At 41.6% G+C, this 20,454-nt stretch overlaps 1 protein-coding gene across 5 annotated transcripts in view; it reads right to left on the minus strand.

Moving 5' to 3' along the window:
* Nucleotides 1-20,454, minus strand: part of SPTBN1 (spectrin beta, non-erythrocytic 1) — a 199,342-nt gene that overhangs the window by 91,215 nt on the left and 87,673 nt on the right. The window lies entirely within an intron of this gene.

The raw sequence follows: 20,454 nt of genomic DNA on the forward strand, positions 1-20,454 counted from the left end.
CCCAAGATCAACACTTTGCTTTTCATGTCACCTGTAGCTACAACACAGAACCATCCGTTACACTCCCATCCCAACCCCCATTAAAATTCTTTGTTAGACTCTGGAACAACCAGCTTTGTGACTGTTCTGCCATCACGTATTTTAACAAACATATGAGATAATTTAAAGAATGCATCTGTTAAAAAAAAACAAAACAATTATTGAGGGGTACCTGGATGGCTCAGTCAGTTAAGCATCCAACTCGATTCAGCTCAGGTCATGATCTCACAGATTGTGGGTTCAAGCCCTGCACTGGGCTCTGCGCTGATGGTGCAGAGCCTGCTTGGGATTCTCTCTCTTCCTCACTCTCTCTGCCACTCTCCTGCTCTTTCTCTATCAAAAAATAAACTAAGTAAAATAAAAAATAAATCCATTATCAACTGAAAGCTTTCAACAGTTGAGGTTACACAAAACCAGGCTTCCAGAGGCACCCTATTCTTGGCCCTGATAATTACAGGTATCCCATACCCCAAACCACAAGGTAGCATATCTGCAGCCAGGGGAGAGTGAAATGCCTGTTGTCTGGCACAGGCAAAGGTCCTCATTCAGGTTTGGAAAGTGAGCAGAGTAATTAATTAATAAAAAGTATAGCTTAGAGTAATTAGCAGCAACAAAAATGTTTAGCTGAATTTCCTCTTTTTATCTTGAGGCAGTTCCTATGGACAGATAGATGCTCAGGATTAATGAACTTTAATGAGACCTGCAGCAGCTGGCTAATTAGTAAGGAAGAAGCAGTAATGACAAGGGGGAAAGGGTTGTATTCTTGTTATGAAGCTCAGGCCTTGAACAGTTTTTTTTTTTTTTTTTTTAAACCATGGGGCTATACCCCCAGGAAAATCCATGAAAGGCCTCAAAGTGGTCCCAGAACAACAACAACAAAATGGCATGAATGCTGTGCCACCCAAGGGTTGGCTCGCCGGCTGAGGAGTAACCGCGGGAGCCCAGATGCAGGGGCAGCTCAGTGCCGGCCATGATCCTCTGGAGAGCAACACCAACTGGTCAACCCCGAAGGAAGCCCATGTCCTGGGCAAGCTGGTCAGACACTGGCTTGTGTCTCACTGAAGCCCTTACTGAGAATTTTCAATTTAGAATACTGAAAGGTTATAAGGCACAAAGGAGGAGCACTTAGTGACTACAGACAACTCCTCTACTCTCCACCCTCCACTTGTACTCTCATTATCTTTGTTATGTGTGCATCTCATCTTCATCACCTCCAGGCATGGTAAGAACCCAAATCCTGTCAGAATTAACTCGCTCCTCACAATAAACTTCTTATTCTGTCAAGAAACAATGAGGGAGGGAGGGAAGATTCTTTTGCTGAAAGAATGAGAACATACTGGAATTACCACACCCACCCCACTGCCCCAGACACACAAATAAGCAGAGGATGGCAATACTATTGATCATACTAATTAACAAGTCCTGTGCTTCAAATTGCATTCCCAGTAATGGGGATGAATTTGTCTTTTGTGTATTCAAGACATGCACTGTGAAGAGCCAGGGTGGGCATTTAAAATGAAAGGTGCCCAGCCAAAGTGGGCCAGAGGCTTCTAAATGGTGGTTTCCTGAAAGTTTCAGATAGTTTTCAGCTTCGCACATAGTTAACCACAACTCTACACAGCAGCAAGAAACAAAATCTACTCTTTATGGACCAGAAAAGTCACCCCAGAGTAACTCTCACAGAGATACTACTTCAAAGATAAACAGCTTTTCAGCCATCACTGTCATGTAGAGGATTTGTTAGGGTTCTACCTGACCACTTGGAAGCTTCAATTTGTTCAGCATTAGCTTCCCTCCCCACGACAGGGGCCAAAGCCTATCATATCAGGACCAGTCTGCAAACCTCTTAAATACATGGCTTTAAAGTAAATGAAAATATTCCTCTCTTAGTCATTTACATGAAGAAGGTCATACAGATTTGTCCTAGCAACACGGGAGAGCAGTCCTCATTAGGAGCCTTTACCCTAGGAGAGGAGAAAAGAAACACTCAAGTTCAGCATAGAGATTTGGGTTTATAACCTGCCCCCCAAGTAAATATAGTTAACTGCTGTCGACTATTTACTTTTACAGTTTTAGGATCTTGCTGTCACACCGTACTTTCTCACAAGACCTAACAGTCATTTTAGTCAATGCATTTGGCTAGAACTGGTTCCTACATTCTATTTAAGACTCTTTAAGACTTACATTCTACCTAAACCCCAGGGTCAACAGTCAGGAGTTACTGGAACACATAAAGATACCTTTCAGAACTCCACACAGCAGATCTTCCCAATTCAAAAGCAGGACTGAACTGCAATGATCATACTCCCTGATATGCCTCATCCTCAGCCATGTGCTCCAGCTAGGTGAGATCTGGTCTGCCCACAAGTTCTGATACTGAGGGAACTAAAGATTTCCCTGCATTCCTACTGCACAGAGATGAAGCACCCCTCACTGGGTGCTATGGTCTCTCCCTGTAAATGTGAAAGACGGGGAGTTCAGGTGTTTTCAGAAATGTTCTGGTTTATGGTTATTACATGGTTCACCCATAAATGGCTCCACACCAGCTGTCATCTCCACAGAATCAATCCTAAAAAAATAGCAGCTGATAATCTGGTACTGACTCTCTTTAGATGTCACTCTTTACAGCTGTGGTGTACCACACGCTGAATGGAAACTGTTATAATTCATCTTGACTACACGCTTGTCATACATACCTCCTTCTACATCTTGAGTATACTGCATCTCAGAGAAAAGGTGAATGAGATCACTTGAACTACATAAATCCAAAATATAAAGCTTACTTTCCAAAGAGATCAAAATGTGAGTTCATAACACATACATCATATATATAAGAAGGCTTCTCTACAGCACCATCAAAAGAAAATTTGCTGGGGGGGAGGGGTGGGGAAAGACATGCAGCACAGACATGGCACCTCTCAGTACTGCAATTGTCAGGCCTTCCTAAAATGTTCACAATTTTCTAGATAGGGGCCAAAGAAGAGAACAAACCCAGTGTTCACCAACCCAACAGACCCATCATGAGTTTTGTGATTCCAGACAGTGCAAGCAGCAGAATTACCATCGCACATATATTTTTTTAAAAAAAGGTCATGAGAAGACACTTGCCTAGGTCAAATTAAATCATTTCTGGAACTGGGTGGGCGGTGGAGGGAACTATATACAATAAATACAAATCACTTGCTCCTCTTATGCCAAATTTACAACACAATGTACGATGAACAAAATCAAGCATGCAGTTTTAGAATAGCAATGAGCAAGGATGAACCGGTGCTTCTCTTAAAAACTATGTGTGTATCTGCTGTGGGAAAACTCAAAAGGTGGCCCGAAAACAAAATATAAATAGCAGCTGGAAGTCTTCGCCTATACTTGGCAGCAACAGTCGAGCCAGAAATTGGGATTATCTACTTTATTCACACATGGACATCACAGAATAAAAGGCAACTTGGCCTAAATACACCAACAAATGCTCCAGCAGCTGAAAATGTTTAAAGTCAAGAAAAATCAGCAAACTCCATGAGTTTAAAACGTGGGTTCTGGCCCAGCTCCATGTTCCCGGGTAAGACCATCACCACTGAAAACTGCTCCAGGGTTACCTTCTGTGGAGGCTACCACAGGAGTAAATATCACCCTTTTAACTCCAAAATTCTACTCCAGCACTATGACCCTTCATTCCAGGCTCTCCAAGTCTCTTTACAAATAATGTTGTACACTGGCAAAATACCAGGCAAAACAAAACACCACTAACGAAAACAAACAAACAAACAAAAAACACATCTAAACAACAAGAAACCAATCCCGCAAAAATGGAGGTGGAAAGCATGTAACACAGTGACAAATAACTTGTGACACTCTAGGAGGAGAGGGGACAGATGGAGGAGCCTGCACTGTCAGATAAATGCCTCTTACTCTACCAGAATTACCGAAGCAAACCACCGAAGAAAAGGGAATGAAGTCTTCCTAGACTAGGCAAGGCTTAAATTTTACGTTGCATTTACCATGCTGCCCTTCACTACCCCCACCAATTCAGAGTGAAAGTCTCAACAGATCCTTTACAGTTGGAGTATGCTCAGGAATTTCCACTTCCCAGCAAATGCTTTCACCAATCAAGGTTTTGAGAAGTCCTAGCAAAATGCTAACCTGCGATCTACAAAAGCATAGGCCTTAATTGCCATAAGAGAAATGGTCTGGAGAGGCAGCATGGCAAAATGATTAAGGATTCAGACTCCAGTTCAGGTGGCCTGGACTGGAATCCCAACTCCACCACTTACTACCTATGTGTCCTTGGTCAAAGCATCCTTTGTACCTCAGTTTTCTCATTTCCAAAATGGAGATAACTCTTTTCTAACAGGGAGGCTGTGGGAGCATATGAATCAATACATGCAAAGTATTAGACACGTGCATGAGGATAAGTATCAAGAACCTTTAGCTGTATTACTATTACCACCACCATCAGGCTGGAGTTTAGGTAGGGACCTACTTTTCCTTCTCTCTGCATGAGGATATAGCTTTTCTTTTGCTTTCCTTCTCCTCAGGAGCCTGTTAGTTTCCAACGGGACTGATTCCGTGAGCCCAGAGGACACAGAAGCCAGATGCTTGTGTGTGTTTTGATTTGTTTTTGTTTTTTGTTGTTGTTTTGTCTTTTTCTTAGCAGTGGGCATCTACCCAGCAAAGTCTTAACAGATGCCTTCAGTAAAATCAAAGTTACCACTGGTTACTGGTACTACCAATAATACCTTCCATACGTTTATTTGCAGGAACCTTCACGTCTGTGCCAAATGATGATCTCACAGTCCTTTCTAATGGGCGAGAGAAATGAGATGCATATCACTTGTGCAAGGTCACTTTACCAAAATCGGCTGCTAAGCACCTGATTCTCTGTACCTGTGCCAACATTAGCTGCATGTTGGCTAACAAAAAGGCCAAACTCCCAACTAGTAATGAAGCATTAACAATGGAAATGGAAGGGAAAATATACATCTGACATCCTAGGCAGGTGTCTAGCCATTCCCCCAACATGCCTCACTGTTTTTGTGGCTCCCTCTAGTCAAAGCCCATCCCTACCCACCCAGCACCCACCATCTCATTACCTAATCCTGGTCCTAAAGTTGTAGCTGAAATGTCAACTCCAAAAAGTCTCTCTCCCATCCGACCACAACCTAGGGGAGTTATGCGCACATCTTAGAACACCTGCCACTTTCTACCTAGTATTCCCTTTTAGAATGTTATTCAAGGGAGTGACTGTCTCTTACACCTGTTTTCTAGAGTGTTTAGCATCTTAACTTGCTCACCATGACACTCACTTGCTGAATTGTTGATTAAACAGGTGGATGGATTTGATGGCTCCTTCGGCAGTGTTAGAGCTATAAACATGTTCTAAAACTTGATCCTGCTTTCATCCACAGCACTTATTCTTCGTTACTTAGTAGGCACATGCTACTCCATCCCAACAGTCTGCAATAGTGCATCAACTAGAGCCCATTATAAGCAAGTGGCTTCCAGGTTATGCCAGTTGAGTTGAGGACAAGTTCTAGATAACAATACTTATCACCAACAGAAAGAAATGGAAGCAACAACTAGAGCCAACAGCTATCTTCCTATGCCTACATGCATCTCCCCCCTCAGCGATGTTCTAGATTTCAGTCACAAACTGAGCCACCGCAGCAAAAGGTGAAGCAGACTCCAGTGACATCAGGTGACATCAAAATAAAAGACCAACATCGTTACCCAGCTTTCCCTCTAACTCCACCACAATAACCTAAAAACTGAGCCGGGTTCTGGAAGCTGCCCTAAGTACCCATCCAAACACATTTCTTTCAGGCTACAGGTCAACTCCTGTCTCACACAGGAGAAAGGAAGAAAGACATGGTTTTCATGACTGCCTAAGCAGAGGTATGTTGCGACCCAGCTTTCCAAATGTAGGTAAACACATTTTCCCTCCCCTTTTGGTTCAGAGGTTTGTGGACAGATTCAAATGAGTCCTTGCTACTTTAAAGTTGAGCTGTCCTACAGTTTGGCTGTCACTGAGTCACCACATCATTTAAATCACAAGAGATGTCTGGCTGCAGGTATCTCATGTCTAACAACTCAAAATCCAGAGTCCTCAAAGTACGGCACTGGGTCCTTATCTACATGCGTGTTTATAGCTATCTTCAAAAAGATCCCGATAGACCAAGGTTAATATCACCTGAATTTGAGCTATCACATGGCTCCACATCCTCCCAAATACCCTAAATGCATTTACCATTTATCCAATGTATTCAAATGGATGTCAGCTCTGACCTTCAAGATATACAGATGCAGCACCCCTCCCGGCAATGTTATGCCCCTTGCAATATCTATAAGCAGTTTAGCAGATGACACTGTTTTTAATGGAAGAATATACTCATCAGTAGCAAGCAGTTTGATCAGAAATTCATACTTGAGAAACCTGACTGACAAGCCTATCATTTTTAATCTATGTATTCAATCTTTTGCTAGGTTAAGTGTGACACTTTAAAACACCTATGAATTTGGTTGAATCCCTAATAAAAATAATTGAACACATGTGTTTTCAACAAAATGTAAATGAAATTAAAATCAGTAAAATCTACCCATGTGCTGATAAACATGTACACTATGCCTTGCTATCTGCCTCTACCCTATGTAAAAAAAAAAATACATACTTTAAGTTCAAAGAAATGTTGAAAACAGCCCCCTCTTGCTGCAAAATTTTGCAAAATCACCCATTTGTCACTTGCTGGCTAAGTGATCATGCCACCTCATTTCACCTTTGTGATCTTCAGGTTCCTCAATTCTCAGGGCAGATAGGACACCACCTATCTCACAAGGCTACTGAAAAAATAAAATACAGTAGATGTCAAAGCACCTGGTTCATACCTGGTTCGTGCTGGAAATTTCACCCACAAAAGCATTTTTTTTTTTTTTTTAAGGTTACATTCAGTGCAGGAGAAAGAAGCTTGTGGTTGAACTCTTACATCACAGGCATCAGGGGACTCATGAGCAATGTGGTGGCCAAGGCTGTGACCTCTGATTCCAAGCCAGCCTGCACTGGTCAGGCCCCCACAGCACCACCAGCTTACCACACGGTGACACAAACATGACCCATCCTGAACACAGGGCGGGGACCAGTGACTCCAGCACAGCACATTATCAGCCACCCCTGGGCTTTCTGACCCTGGGGGAGAAGGGCCAGAGGCAGGAGGAAGGAAACCACATCATAAATCCCACACCCACAGGGGAGGACGCTTTCTGAGGAGCAAGCGCTGAGGAAGCTGCTTCAAAGCACACTCAAGAAACTGTGTAGGCTGCTGCTAGACGAGGTCCAACCGCTCTCTCCGCACCTCGGCACGCCTAGATCTTCCCAGGAAGATACCTATCTCCAGAGAGGCAGCGTGGAGTGGGGTCTGTGAACACACAGCTGGGTGTGATCATGGCCCCGCCGTTTACTGGCCCTGTGACACTGAGCAAGTGTCTTCATCTCTCCAAGCCTTGGTTTCCTCATCTGTAAACAGAGATAACATCTATGCCTATCTCTAGCATTCCTCTGAGCCTGCAATGAGGTAATGCATATAATAAATGGCACAGAGTCAGGTATTTAAGTATTCAGTAAATACAGGCAATTGTTATTGAAAAGGTCTGTTTCCTTCATCAGACCAGTTGAGTGAAACTGAGAACAGAGTCTTGCCATTCGTTTCCCCACACAAAAATTTCTTGGATTTGATTACGGATTTGTATTTTTCATAGGGTGCTCACACACATTATTGTAACTGATTCTCAAAGCAACTCCTGGATGAGCAAGGAGGGCAGGTGTTCTCCATTTTGCAGGTATATAAAGCACCCACCCCATCTTTATATTCACCCATTTAAATCCTATTACGAAAAGCATATCTGTTTTGCTGTCTCTTGACTTGTTTGTGAGCCTCTAGAGGGAAGTTGTACCCTAGGTGCCTAGCAACGAGCTACAGAGATGCCCTCCATAAGGCAGAATATTAAACAGGAATTGAGTAACACCAACTATTATTCTAACAATCACGTCTCCCACTGCAGTAGTTTTATTTGTTGGTTTTTAATGCAGGGAACCTTAGCAAATGACTTACATTGTAAAGTCCCACTAGGGAAAGGGAAATAGAGGAGATCCCAAAGCCAACTGCTAAATCACTGAGTGCCCTGTGCTTCAGTTTCCTCTTGCAAAAAACACTGATGAGCAAAAGAGCTGCTCCTTATCACAGAAAAAGTGATCCACAGCATAACTTACCTTTGGAGACAACTATGAGCTCATAAGTAAAATGAGGTAAGAAAGGTCACTACAGAATCACTGGATGACAACACTGGCTGAGATGATATCTGGACTCACCCTCCCATCTGACTCAGCACACAGGTAGGCAAACAGTCCCAAAGCCGGCCAGATGCAGAGCCCTAGACCAGCAGGCCAGTGCCCTAGTGCCTCTCCCTCAATTCCAGGCCCCTCCTTTCCCAAAAAGCCAACTGAATTTACTACCCTAATAAAGGCTGCAGTATGTGGTTCTGTGGCCAAGAACTCCTAGTCAAGCTTGGCTATAGTCAGGCCCACTGCTGAATGACTAGGACTTTTAAAAATTGCCTCCTTGTGTTTCAAATGAAAAAATAACCGCCTGTCTCAAAATAGAAATTATATATATTTGCAGAGGAAAACCAACAATTTTTTTTTTTTTTTTTTTAAGGAGGGGGCAGGGGACTGGAAATCACTGTGAGCTGAGAAACAGTCTTTGGCCACAGCTAGTTTTCTCGTGGCTATCTCTTCAGTTTAAAAAGCCAAGCTTGCATCATAATCTGATATCTACATTTCTGAGGCCCTGCCTCTATTTGCTCAGAGTATCATTAACTGCTTGGCTTCCAGAAAAACATTACTCATGCTGTATCACTGTGAGCAAAGACATATTTGCAGTTAGAAAAACTGCCTTCATTTCACAGTCACACAGTATAAAAATCTGAACGAATGGCTACCACACCTAGAACAATGGATTTCAATTTCACAGGGTACTTTTCACCTCTCTGGCTATGAAACTAGATTACATTAGGGTGATCCTAACCTTCTCTGGTCCAACTACTCTTGCCCCATCTCACTCAAAGGGAAAAAAGGAAAAACAACCACAACAATAAGTTTAATTAACTTCTGGGGAACTGTTACTACCTCTCTAAGTACTTCAGTACCATGGGCTTCCTTCTCTCCTCGCCAAAGTTAAATCCCCCAGCACCCTGCAGACTACAGGGACTGTTATGAGAGAGGTCCCTAGGGTCCTATCGAAATTTCATTTTATCAAAAAAGTAAATAGATCCAGATGAGCCCTTCCTGAAGTTATAGCTTAGCTACATCATAGAGCCAAAGCCATTATTATATGATTCACTCTTTCAACACATTATTTATCATGGTGGCTGGTAAGGCCACCTCTTTTCTCAGGAGAGGAGACGCCACAGGGAGGAAGACCAGCTAACTCACTTTAAAGAACTTTGTATGCATTACTGTCTTCCTTACTTTACTCATTTATGTGTCAAACAGTAGGAAGGCATACAGGGATGAGCAAACACACACAGACCTTGTCTTCTGTACATGGTAAGTATTTTCATATGTAACTATAGTGACCCACTGCCCAGCTTGCCTGGGACTTGGGGAGATTGCCCAGAAGGAATAGCCACTGCTGACACTGGGAAAGTCTCTGACATACTTGGATGAGTTTGTCACCCAATCAATACGATGTACTAATTTAAGTTTTACAGCCACCCCAAGGGCTATTTATTTTTCCCAGTTTTTAACAGATCAAGAAAACGGGGTCCAGGGAGGTCACTGATGAAGCCAAGATTTAATGCTGGCTTACGTGACTCCGCGGCCCATGTGCTTTACGTGATGCTGTGTTTCTGAGAGATGAAATGTCCGAACGCTGAACACTGCTGACCACAGCCCTTGAGTCTTCTGCACCACACCACCACAGCTAGGTTCTGATCATTCTCCTCCTCTGCTCCCCCAGCCACTCCCACCCAGTCTCCACCACAGACTGTGCAGCTGTGATTTCATCTGCTTGGCAGTTGTTCACAGATAATGCATAATCTCCCTCTACCACTACAAGAGTCAACTTTTTATAGCAAGTTGTTTAAACCTCTGTAGGTAAACGTCTCCTTCAATAGAAATCAGGGCACCATTTTCAAGCATCAGAAACACACTTTGCACTAGACTTGTACTCACCTCTCAACTACTACACACTCAAACTAGTGATAAACAGAAACTCACTGGCATTTAATAGTTCAAACAGAATACACGGACTTTCAAAGATTTCATATACATTAAAAATATGTATTAAAACAGACCTTCAAAGTTTCTCTTAAAAAAAGAAAAAAAACCTAATTCAAAATGCCAAGGCCACATTCCAAGAGATAACCACCATTTGCACATCTTCAGTGTCACCAAAATAAGGTCTACGGTTTGTATAAGGATTTCAGGCAAAACACACACACACTCCAACTAGTCTGTACTTAAACGGCAGCTCTCACTCCAAAATTCCAGCACAATTACACTCCGTAGGGGGTAAAATTCACCCAAATAATGACACAGCCTATGTAATTTCCTTGCCACCAAAGAAGAACAGAGCCTGCAGACTTTTTATGTTTTGCTCACATTCTTCATGAATAAAGCGTGCCTCAGTGATCCTCAAATTAACTTTCCACTTGCATCATTTCAGTATTAAAAGAGACTTTAAGGCCGGATCTTTCACAAGGCCTTTGTGAAAACCAAATATAGGCTGGCCTGTGTCTCCATGCTACTGTGATTACTGGATTTGCCACTTAAAGACCCTATGCCTCTTGAAAACAAGGTTGGGGCAGAGAGAGAAAAGCTAAGAAAGGCCTTTCAAAAGCACACACAGTAGAGGCATTCACCAATCTGCCCAGGGCGGGTAATATTAGTTTGGCTACAGTAGTTCTCTCTGACAAAGTGCTGGAAGCTCTGGCTCCAGCAATAACTGCTCTAGATGCTTTTTATGAACTTGGGAAAGCCAGCACCATTGTGACCTTCAACCTACATCAAAAGTCATCAGACTCAGACTCAAGTGACTGCAGTCAACCTTGTAATATGTTCTAAAGGGGAACATAAAAGGGGTGTTTCAGTTGGGTGCATTTTCAAGCAAACCAAACACTCTTCTGACATGCTGAAGGAAACCACACCCAGAACAGGTTTCAGGGGTGGAGGTGGGGTAAGATACCCAACTTAAGTTCAAGAGACCAGCCACTGTTGGGCCCCACTTTACCATTTAACCAGAACGTGTAATAATAATGGCTGTCATTGATTACTGAGGGTCTGCCATGTACCAGGTACTGTGACCATTTCCATGGAGAATCTGACTTTTTCTTACAATAATTTTATTTCATAAAATCTGTATTACCTTCATCCCAGAGATGAGTGAACAGGCTCAGATTAGTAAAAAGACTGCCCTGATCTACAAAGCAATTTGGCAATAGGCACAGAAATACCCACATATGAAAGTTTATGATAAAATGTTAAATGAAAAACAGAAACAAGACACCAAAAAACTGAATCTATATAATGATTATAATAATGTTAAACTGTACATGCATATAGATAAGAACTATCGAAAAGTTAAAATCTGCTGGGATTGCTGGATCTTAAACTATTCTTTCTTTTTGAACATGTCATAATTTGGCTATGAAATAATTATTGTATAAGTGAATTTTGGAGTAATATAAAGAACAGTTAGAAATTAAACTTTTTTTGCCCATAAGTGACCTTCAATCCTACTGTGGTAAGAATATCACCTGAGTGGCCTCTTGACTCATACTGCTTTCATTACCTGTGCCCTTTTCATCAGGAAGGCTTTGGACTGGTGCTAGTTGAGAACAGAAATAACTTATCTCCCCCATCCCTTTTCTTTCTTCTTTAAGGGGCAAAAACTTCCAGCCATCAAGTTTCAGCAGATGTTTTTTCTCCTCTACCTAATCAATACCCACTAATTTTAAAGCTTCACCTGCAGACTCACAGGAAATGAGCACTTATCAAGTAACAGATATTTAATGTATGTTAAATCCACTTTTAACAGCCACACCTGAAGGCACTGCTAGGGAAGTCTGATATACATGAAAGTGGACTAAAGTCTAAGTGCAAGTGCAACAAGGGCATCATTGATTTCATATAGGATGCTTTTACTAAAACGGAGCATGGGGGAAGGAATTTTTTTGCTTTAAAAAAAAGTTTAAAAGTATGTAAAAGGTTGAAGTCATAAAGCAAGTATGAATTTACCAAGCCTCTACTTCCCAGGATAACACGCTAAAATTCTGAAAGAACTTAAGGAAACTGGCCGAGAGAATTGTTTTAATGCTCCATTAATACCAAATGGGTAGGGATGCTTGGGTGGCTCAGTTGATTAAGTGTTCTCTTGGTTTTGGCCTTGGTCACGATCTCACAGGTTCCTGAGTTCAAGCCCTGTGTCAGGCTCTGCACTAGCAGCAGGGATCCTGCTTGGAATTCTCTCTCTCCCCTCCCCCCACCCCCACCCCCACTCTCTCTCTCAAATTAAAAAAATAAACTTAAAAAATACATATACCAAATGGGTAAATGAAAAGAAACTGTGCTTTTTTAACCTCACCAATTTTGAGAAATGCAGGATTAGCAAATACAAAAATCCCAGCCAAATTCTACAAAGATTTACAAAGCTAGGAATTAACCAACCATGCTTTTAAAGCCCTGTAATCTCCTAGGGTAATACTAAACTTTCTTTAATTAACTATTATACATTTGGATATAAGATTATTTTTATAGTTACTTTAAAATGCTCTAGGTTACCTGAAAAAGACCAGGAAACCTTTAATGTAGACTCATATAAAACACATAAACTTTAAACCTCAGGAAGGTCATAAGCTTTCTGGAACTTTTTTGCTGTCTGCTCACAGGGGTAAAGAGGCAAGTAGAGATTATTTTCAAGGCAGCACTTTTTTTTTTTTTTAATGTTCATTTATTTTTGAGAGAGAGAGACAGAGCATGAGCAGGGGAGGAGCAGAGAGAGAGAGACACAGAATCCTAAGTAGGCTCCAGGCTCTGAACTCAGTACAGAGACTAACTAGAGGCTCGAACCCACGATCTGAGCTGTGACATCATGACCTGAGCCACCCAGGTGCCCCCCAAGGCGGCACTTCTTAAACTTGAAGATGCCTACAAACCACCTGGGGATCTTGTTACAATGAAGTTCTGACTTAGTTGATCTGGGGTGGGCTTGAGATTCTGCATTTCTAACAAACCCCCAGGTCATCTGCAGACCACACTAAGTAACCAGGTTCTAAGTACCTTGCAATTTAAAATTCGAGGAGGCTATGCTGTTTCTCACCCCACAAATGCAACAGTCTCCCGACTGGTTTCCAGCCTCTTTTCCTGACCACTACCCTCTAAAGCAATCAACACACTAAGCAGTCAAACACACCTTTCTTGGGAGGAAAAAAAAAGTCAGAACAAGTCACTATCCTATCTAAAATCCTTCAGTGGCTTTCCACTGCTCAACTTACCTCCGAACTCCTTAACCTGATTTACAGGACCACACATCCTCTGGCTTTTCAATTATCCTTCTAGAACCCCTCCTATCCACCCTTCCTTATTCTGCACTCTGCAAACTCTGGCCACCCTGAACCTGCTCCACTTCCCCTACCCTGGTCTTGCATCCCTAGCCTGGGTCTCTAACCTGGAACAAGTTTATTCTCCACTTGTGTCTCTACTCCGTAAGCTCAACCAGCATTTCCAGCATTGCTGAAATACACTTCCTCACACACTTCCTAACCAGGGGACAGGTCTCAACACATTTTTATTAATAAGCTGATGGGATAAGCAAGAAAGCAAACCCTCTATTTTAAAAATCAGTTTTATTATTTCTTGGGATTCTTCTTGCTCTAAAGTTGCCTAGATTAGTGACGAACTACTGAGCTTTTAAATGCCAAGTCCTTCGCACCCATGAACTGGTTTAACAACTGCCAAAGTCTTAATTAAGCCAATCTAAGAACATTAGCCAGCTAAGAACACAGAAGTTAGAAAAATGCTTACAATACCTTTATTGTTTATTTCACCTGTCATTAGTTTTTCATAGCTGGGGGCCTAAGAATTGATAGAAACTTGTCAGGCAAGGGGGAGAAAAGATACCAAGATCTAAAAATGGCTGAGATCTACCTGGCTTACTTTGATAATGTGCACAGGTGTAATTCCACTTTGAGGGATGTATGCCTATGAAGCTATCATTAACTGAAAACTTGAAGCTCTGTCACTAGTCACGTCATTTTCTAGAAGACAAGAAAACAAACCCTGAAATCCATATTTAAATTGCTGTGCAATACCAGACTTCTTAAGAGTTCATCCACATGTAGAACTTTTCTTTAAAAGAAAAGATGACGATGGAAACAATAACCACACTTTACATTTTTAATAGTACATGGATGTTTTCAAGGAAGCTTCATATAGATTATGGCAGCTACTGTTCAACACAACCCTGGAAGGTAAACCTGACAGGTATTCGGATAAGGAAAGCAGCCCAGATCTTCAGAGATCCAGGACAGGGCTGTGACGAGGTACTGTATGCCTGCCTTCCAGTCACCAGGTCGTTGGGATTTCTGTTTTTACAGTTAAATGCAGTAGATTCTTAAGAACCTAAATGGAACTAAGCGAGATGCCTTACAGAACTGTACTCACAACCTGCAGATACTAGTGTCTTTACCTCTATTTTTTCTAAACTTAGATCTTTCTGGATTGATCTTCACAGCAACTTGGTGGGCAAGTAGGACAGGTAATTGACCCATCTGGCAGATGAGGTAGCTGAAGCCTGAAGATGTTAAATGGCTTTTCTAATTTAGTGGGACAGAGGCCATTCCTGACTAAATGCCTTTTCCACTATTAAACAATTTTGTTCTGAACATACTTTTTCACAACTCTTCATTCTTCAATAAATCACATATATTATCTGCTCCTATTTAGGAGCAATTCATGCAGTCAGTTCCTCCCCATCACCAAATTACAAAGATTCTATGAATGATCCAATAAGGGAGTATTCTCAAAGTTGAGTGTGCGTTAGAGCCACCTGGCAGGCTATAAAAAACACCTACTGCTGGGCCCCACCCCAGAGTTTCAGAAGTAGGGCCTGAGAATTTATATTTCTAGCAAGTTCCCAGATCATGCTGATGCTGCTGGGCTGGGGGCCTCCTATTGAGAACCACTGCAATAAAGCAGCCCATAATAATAATTGCATTTATTTACTCTTTAACAGACTTGGTAACTATTACATGTAAGACAGGTTATGTCAGACTTTTGTCTTTATGCCCCTATAATAACCAAAAGCAGTATGTAAAAATCACAAAATGAGCAAGTGCTTAAACTTTAAATCTTATAGGAAGGGAATCCAAGCAGAGACTCTGACCTCCTCTCCCTCTGGGAATACTTAGAATTAAGTGGCATCTGAACTGGAACTCGAAAGTAATAATCCTGACTCAAGAAAGAATTCCTGGTGCAAGAAAGCTGGAGAGCAGGGTCTCAAGGGCAGGGAAAACGCAGGGTAGGTTTAGGGAATCCTGAGTACTGTTGAGGAAGGAGTAGCAGGAGCTGGAAATGGGAAGGTCAGCTGGAGCCAAGTCACAATGGAGTCAAATCCCAAAACTTTTTGCACAGAGCTCTAATCAGGGCCCAGCTTTAGGAGACCAAAGAGACTAAAACACAGGTAGAGGCAGTGGGGCGCGGTGAAGAGATCCCTTTCTGGGCCCTAGGCATGTGAAGAGGTGACAGGAACAGAGTCATCAGAAAGCTTCCTCAGCAGTCAGGTCATTTACTCCTATTTCACTACCCTAAAAAAAGTGGTCTCTCTTCCTCAAAGGGAGTTATCAGTCACCTCCCTCTTCTTGCTAGCTGGCCTCCCACAGTCCTTTTAATGGACATCCCAAACACCACATTTAAGCTAAAGGAATTGGCATTCCCTTGACCATCAGAGTTCCTAGCCCACCAAAACCAGAGAGCACCACATGTCCAGTAATCTGACCGGTCCATTAATTTTCCATGCCACCACAATGCAATTCATGATATCTGGGGAACAGGTGCTATGGCTCATACCTAACCCACTTTGTTGTCCTAGAAGAGATCAAATTTGGAATCCAAAAACCTGGATTCTGGAGTGGTAGCCTCATACCAAATGATCTGCTTATTTACCTATAAAAAATAATATCTAGCCCAGAGAAATATTATTATTAAATACATGCACACTTACTTAGAACTTACTAAGTACTACCTCCCATGCTGGGTACTTTGAATAGTCTCATTTAGTTAATTATGCAAGATGATACATATTAAAGTTAAGTGCTGTACACATTAGTAGTAGTTATTATTACTACACCATTCAAAAAGGATTCTAATTCACAAATCTGTTAAGAACTTCCAAATTTTAGGGTGCTCCTGGGTGGCTCAGTCAGTTAAGTGTCCAACTTTGGCTCAGATCATGATCTCACAGTTCAAGAGTTTGAGCTTCATGTCAGGCTCTGTGCTGACAGCTCAGAGCCTGGAGCCTGCTTTGGATTCTGTGTCTCCCTCTCTCTCTGTCCCTCTCCTGTTTGTGCTGTGTCTCTCTCTTAAAAATAAATAAACATTAAAAAAAAATTTTTTTTAAAAGAACTTCCAAATTTTAGGCTGAAAGTCTGGTAAACTGTTAAAAAGATTTTTTTTTTTAATTGGTTACTTGTCCCACAAAGTTATCGGGCTTAGAAAAGCTATCGTATCGTATTGGCAGATATCCAGACCAAAACGCCAATCTTGACATGCTTTCATTAAACCCAAAAATGCTCTTATAAATCCTGGCCCCCACCCCCAAAAAAGAGTTCTCATTCGTCACCAACTCTTTTCATTCGTCACCAACTCTTTTCACTGTCACAATGGGAAATATATGAAGGCTAACACTGTTATCTAAGAACTTTAAATTTTCTTCATGATGAGGAGGTAGAAGCCCAGCAATCTTCTTTCTCTAAGGTTTAAGATATTATGCAAGACAAATATCTAGGTACCCTAACAAACTGGCAAGTTCTTAAAAACTTAAGACCAGCAATGCTCTTTCACTAAGAGAAGAAACCAGGACCACAAAAAAATATGAAGAAATGCAATAAGACAACTCTGAGATAGCAAGTAATAAACTGCTCTGTAGTTTTCTGTGTCCCACTGAAGACAAACGACTCCATAACTCCTTCTGGACACTGGGACACGTTCATTGAGCCAGAACAGCTAAGAAAAAGCACCTTTTCCAGAAATACCAAGTGCTAGATGTCAGGGTTAGGCTGCAAAGAAGGCAGAAGAAATTCATATTGATGCTTTTCAACTAGATCCTGTCTTCATTACAACCCCACCGCTGGGGCCAAGAGAATCAGCGTTCTGGGAGGCAGGTAGGCAGGAGAGAGCAATCTGGTTAGGGTGCCCATTTCACAATGTAACCTCATTATTATTATTATTATTATTATTATTATTATTTTATTATTATTATTGCAGAAATAAAATCAGTATCTAAAGGTCTAGGAAAAGAAAATTAGAGAACAACAATATGCAGCCTGAGCTCAGTAATGCCTGTGAACCCTCGTCAAGCTATTTGATTGTCTTCTCATCTTTAAAATGTCCTAGGTGTGTTACGAAGACAAGATACCATATATAAATCTCCTACTAACATGTCTGGGACACAGTAAGCACTCAATGAAATCTTCTTCCCACCAACCACAAGAGAGGAGACAAGAAGCTTTATGGAATAACTGGAATGTGAGCAGAGTCTTAAAAAATTATAGGAATGATTTCTGCACGTAAAATGAAGAGTGGGGCATTTAAGGCAAAAGGCAGACAATGAAGGCAAAACCTGGGGCTTGGTTTTATGAAGAGCGGCAAGCCTGCCTACCTGGAAGATTTGACTGGAATGTAAGAGGCAGAATACGAAGTATTTGGGGTTTGGGCCATTTGGGGAGGGTCCAATGCCAAGTTAAAGAGCCTGGCATTTAATTTACTTTTTAGGCACAAGCAACAGTTCCTGAGTAGAAGAGTAGCAATTCCTATAGGGAATTCAGCTGGCTGATTTGAAACTGAAGGAAAGGTATTATGAATCTGTTACTACAAACACATTTTTTTAAACATGTCAGGTTGAGTTTTTTGTGTTTTAGCATTTCTTTCTTATTTGAAAAAAAACTAACCCACCTTTAAAGACACATGATCAGGCTCTGAGGAAGGTGGTAACTCAATTTTGCAGATGAACAATTTGAAAAAGAGAGAGAATGCACTTTGGGTGTGTCTGTTAGGTGTGCTGGGTGTTGGTGGTTAACAACTGAAGCCATCAGAGGCTGAAGGTCTGTTTCTGTTTCTTGTTTTACTTATACCAGGAACACCAGTGTGACAGATATCACTCTACATCTCAGACCCTTAAATCAGAGTGTAAGTAAGTCACACTTATTTGCTTACTATCTAAGTAGACTAAACACATTTTAATATCATATTCCTTTAGCTACAACATCAAATCTCATCCCCTGGTCCCTCCTGAAATTTTTAGGATCAACTGTGAAAATATGCGAAGCCAGCAAAAATATCTCCCACGAAATCACGGTACCCTCAGAAATAAACATCTCAGGCATAGACGCTAAATGAATAAATTCATGTAAGAAGCATTTTAAAAAATCAATTCAAAAGACCAGTTTACCAATACTGGGTTATAACTGCTAGGAAGGATGATATTCAGAAGAATAAAAAACGGGGTGGTGGGGCAAGGAGCAGCTTTGGAGGCATGCATAAAATTAAATCAGATGATATAATCTATTTATTATAAAAGATGTGATGATTGGAAGAACTACAAATACAAACTGGGGGTAGGAAAGGGAAAAAGTTTTAGCAAAAATTCTTCTAAAGTTGCTCACAATGCAATCAGTTCCACACACCCCTACTAAGGAGGATGCGATGTTTGTAATTCTCCTGGGATCCACCATACTTGGAAGTTAATTCACCCTTTCTCAGTTCCTCAACATGGGTAGTTTTCTGTTATAGAGATACCAACACTAAACTTGTGTAACTCCTAAACCACAATATTCAGAAATAAGAAAGCTATCTGGTACTACATTAGGGAGCAAAAGTCATTAAAAAAAAAAAAAAAAAAGCCAGCAAACAAAATGTGAAGCCTACACCTTTTGAAGAGATTTCCTTGAGAAACAGTAATGAGCACCTGGTGATTTTTTTTTTTTTTAATTTAAATTTTACTCTATCCAGGGAGGACAGTTTAAGACATTTCCTGTGTGTAAGCTCCACCCTTCTCAGTGAGCAGTTTTACAACCATCCTCAAACCTTTCAGATAACGGCCTTTTGTTGTTATGGGTGGGCCTTTGAGAACACTGCCCCCCACACCTTCTTACATTTTCTCCTTGGTTTTGCATTTTTTTTCCCTGAGACTACAGGAGTGGGCTGATTGGATGTTGGTAATAGGTTTTCTGATCAAGGATCTGCCCGTTGGGTGCTTTCTCCTTAGCGGTGTGACACAATGAAGCAGGGAGACTTAGTCATGCTTACAGGAGGTGCATTCTGAATTCTTAAAACCTAAAACCATGGGGCTTCCAGCACAGACCCAGAAGATAACAGACACACCACCATTCCTCTCTTTACCATTTGCAAATGTCCCCTACCGCCCTGTTTCCCCAACCCAAATTTTCCCAAAAAGCAAATTCTACCTTCCAAGAGCTCAAGGGGAATGAAGCAAAGACACATAACCACTCCCTGGGGGGAATGGAGCTTCCTCTTAGCTAACTGCCCCAGGAACGCAGCACAGACTAGCAAATGTTTAAAATCACGTCCCGTTCTGCCTCTTGTTTTCCAGAAAAGTGTCATTACTGTCAACTATTTCACAAGACAAATAAACCTTTGAATGAAATATATCCTCCCTCCCCTTCCCAATGAAAACATTCTAGGATTGAGCTGCTTCCTTCCTTCCTCCTCCTCACAGGAACCACATTTGTGGCACTAAGAAGAGTTAAAATAAGAAACATACAGTGTGTAAAGGCCACTTTTTCACAGCATTAGAACCATTCCTGGCCTACTACTGATTCCAGGGGCTTCCAAACGGAAAGAGTTCTGTTTTCAGTTATGAGTCCTTTTTCATGTATAAGCTCTGAGAAACCACCAGCCAGGCCTGCTGGTTGGGCAGGGACAGCCAAGGGCTGGAGGGGCCACCCCAGCAGCGGGCTGCAGGCCCATCATCCCACACACTGCTGCACACAGGTCCCTGCTCTCCACAAAAATATGTGCGGTAAAATACTGGATTCATTCAATTATTTCAGACTAATATAGACGCCAAGAAACCTATAATTGATCCAACGAATCCAACCCATAGCACTGGAATGACAATAACTGGCTTTCATTAT

Source organism: Panthera onca, chromosome A3 (assembly GCF_046562875.1).
Source record: "Panthera onca isolate mPanOnc1 chromosome A3, mPanOnc1 haplotype 2, whole genome shotgun sequence".
Lineage (NCBI taxonomy): Eukaryota > Metazoa > Chordata > Mammalia > Carnivora > Felidae > Panthera > Panthera onca.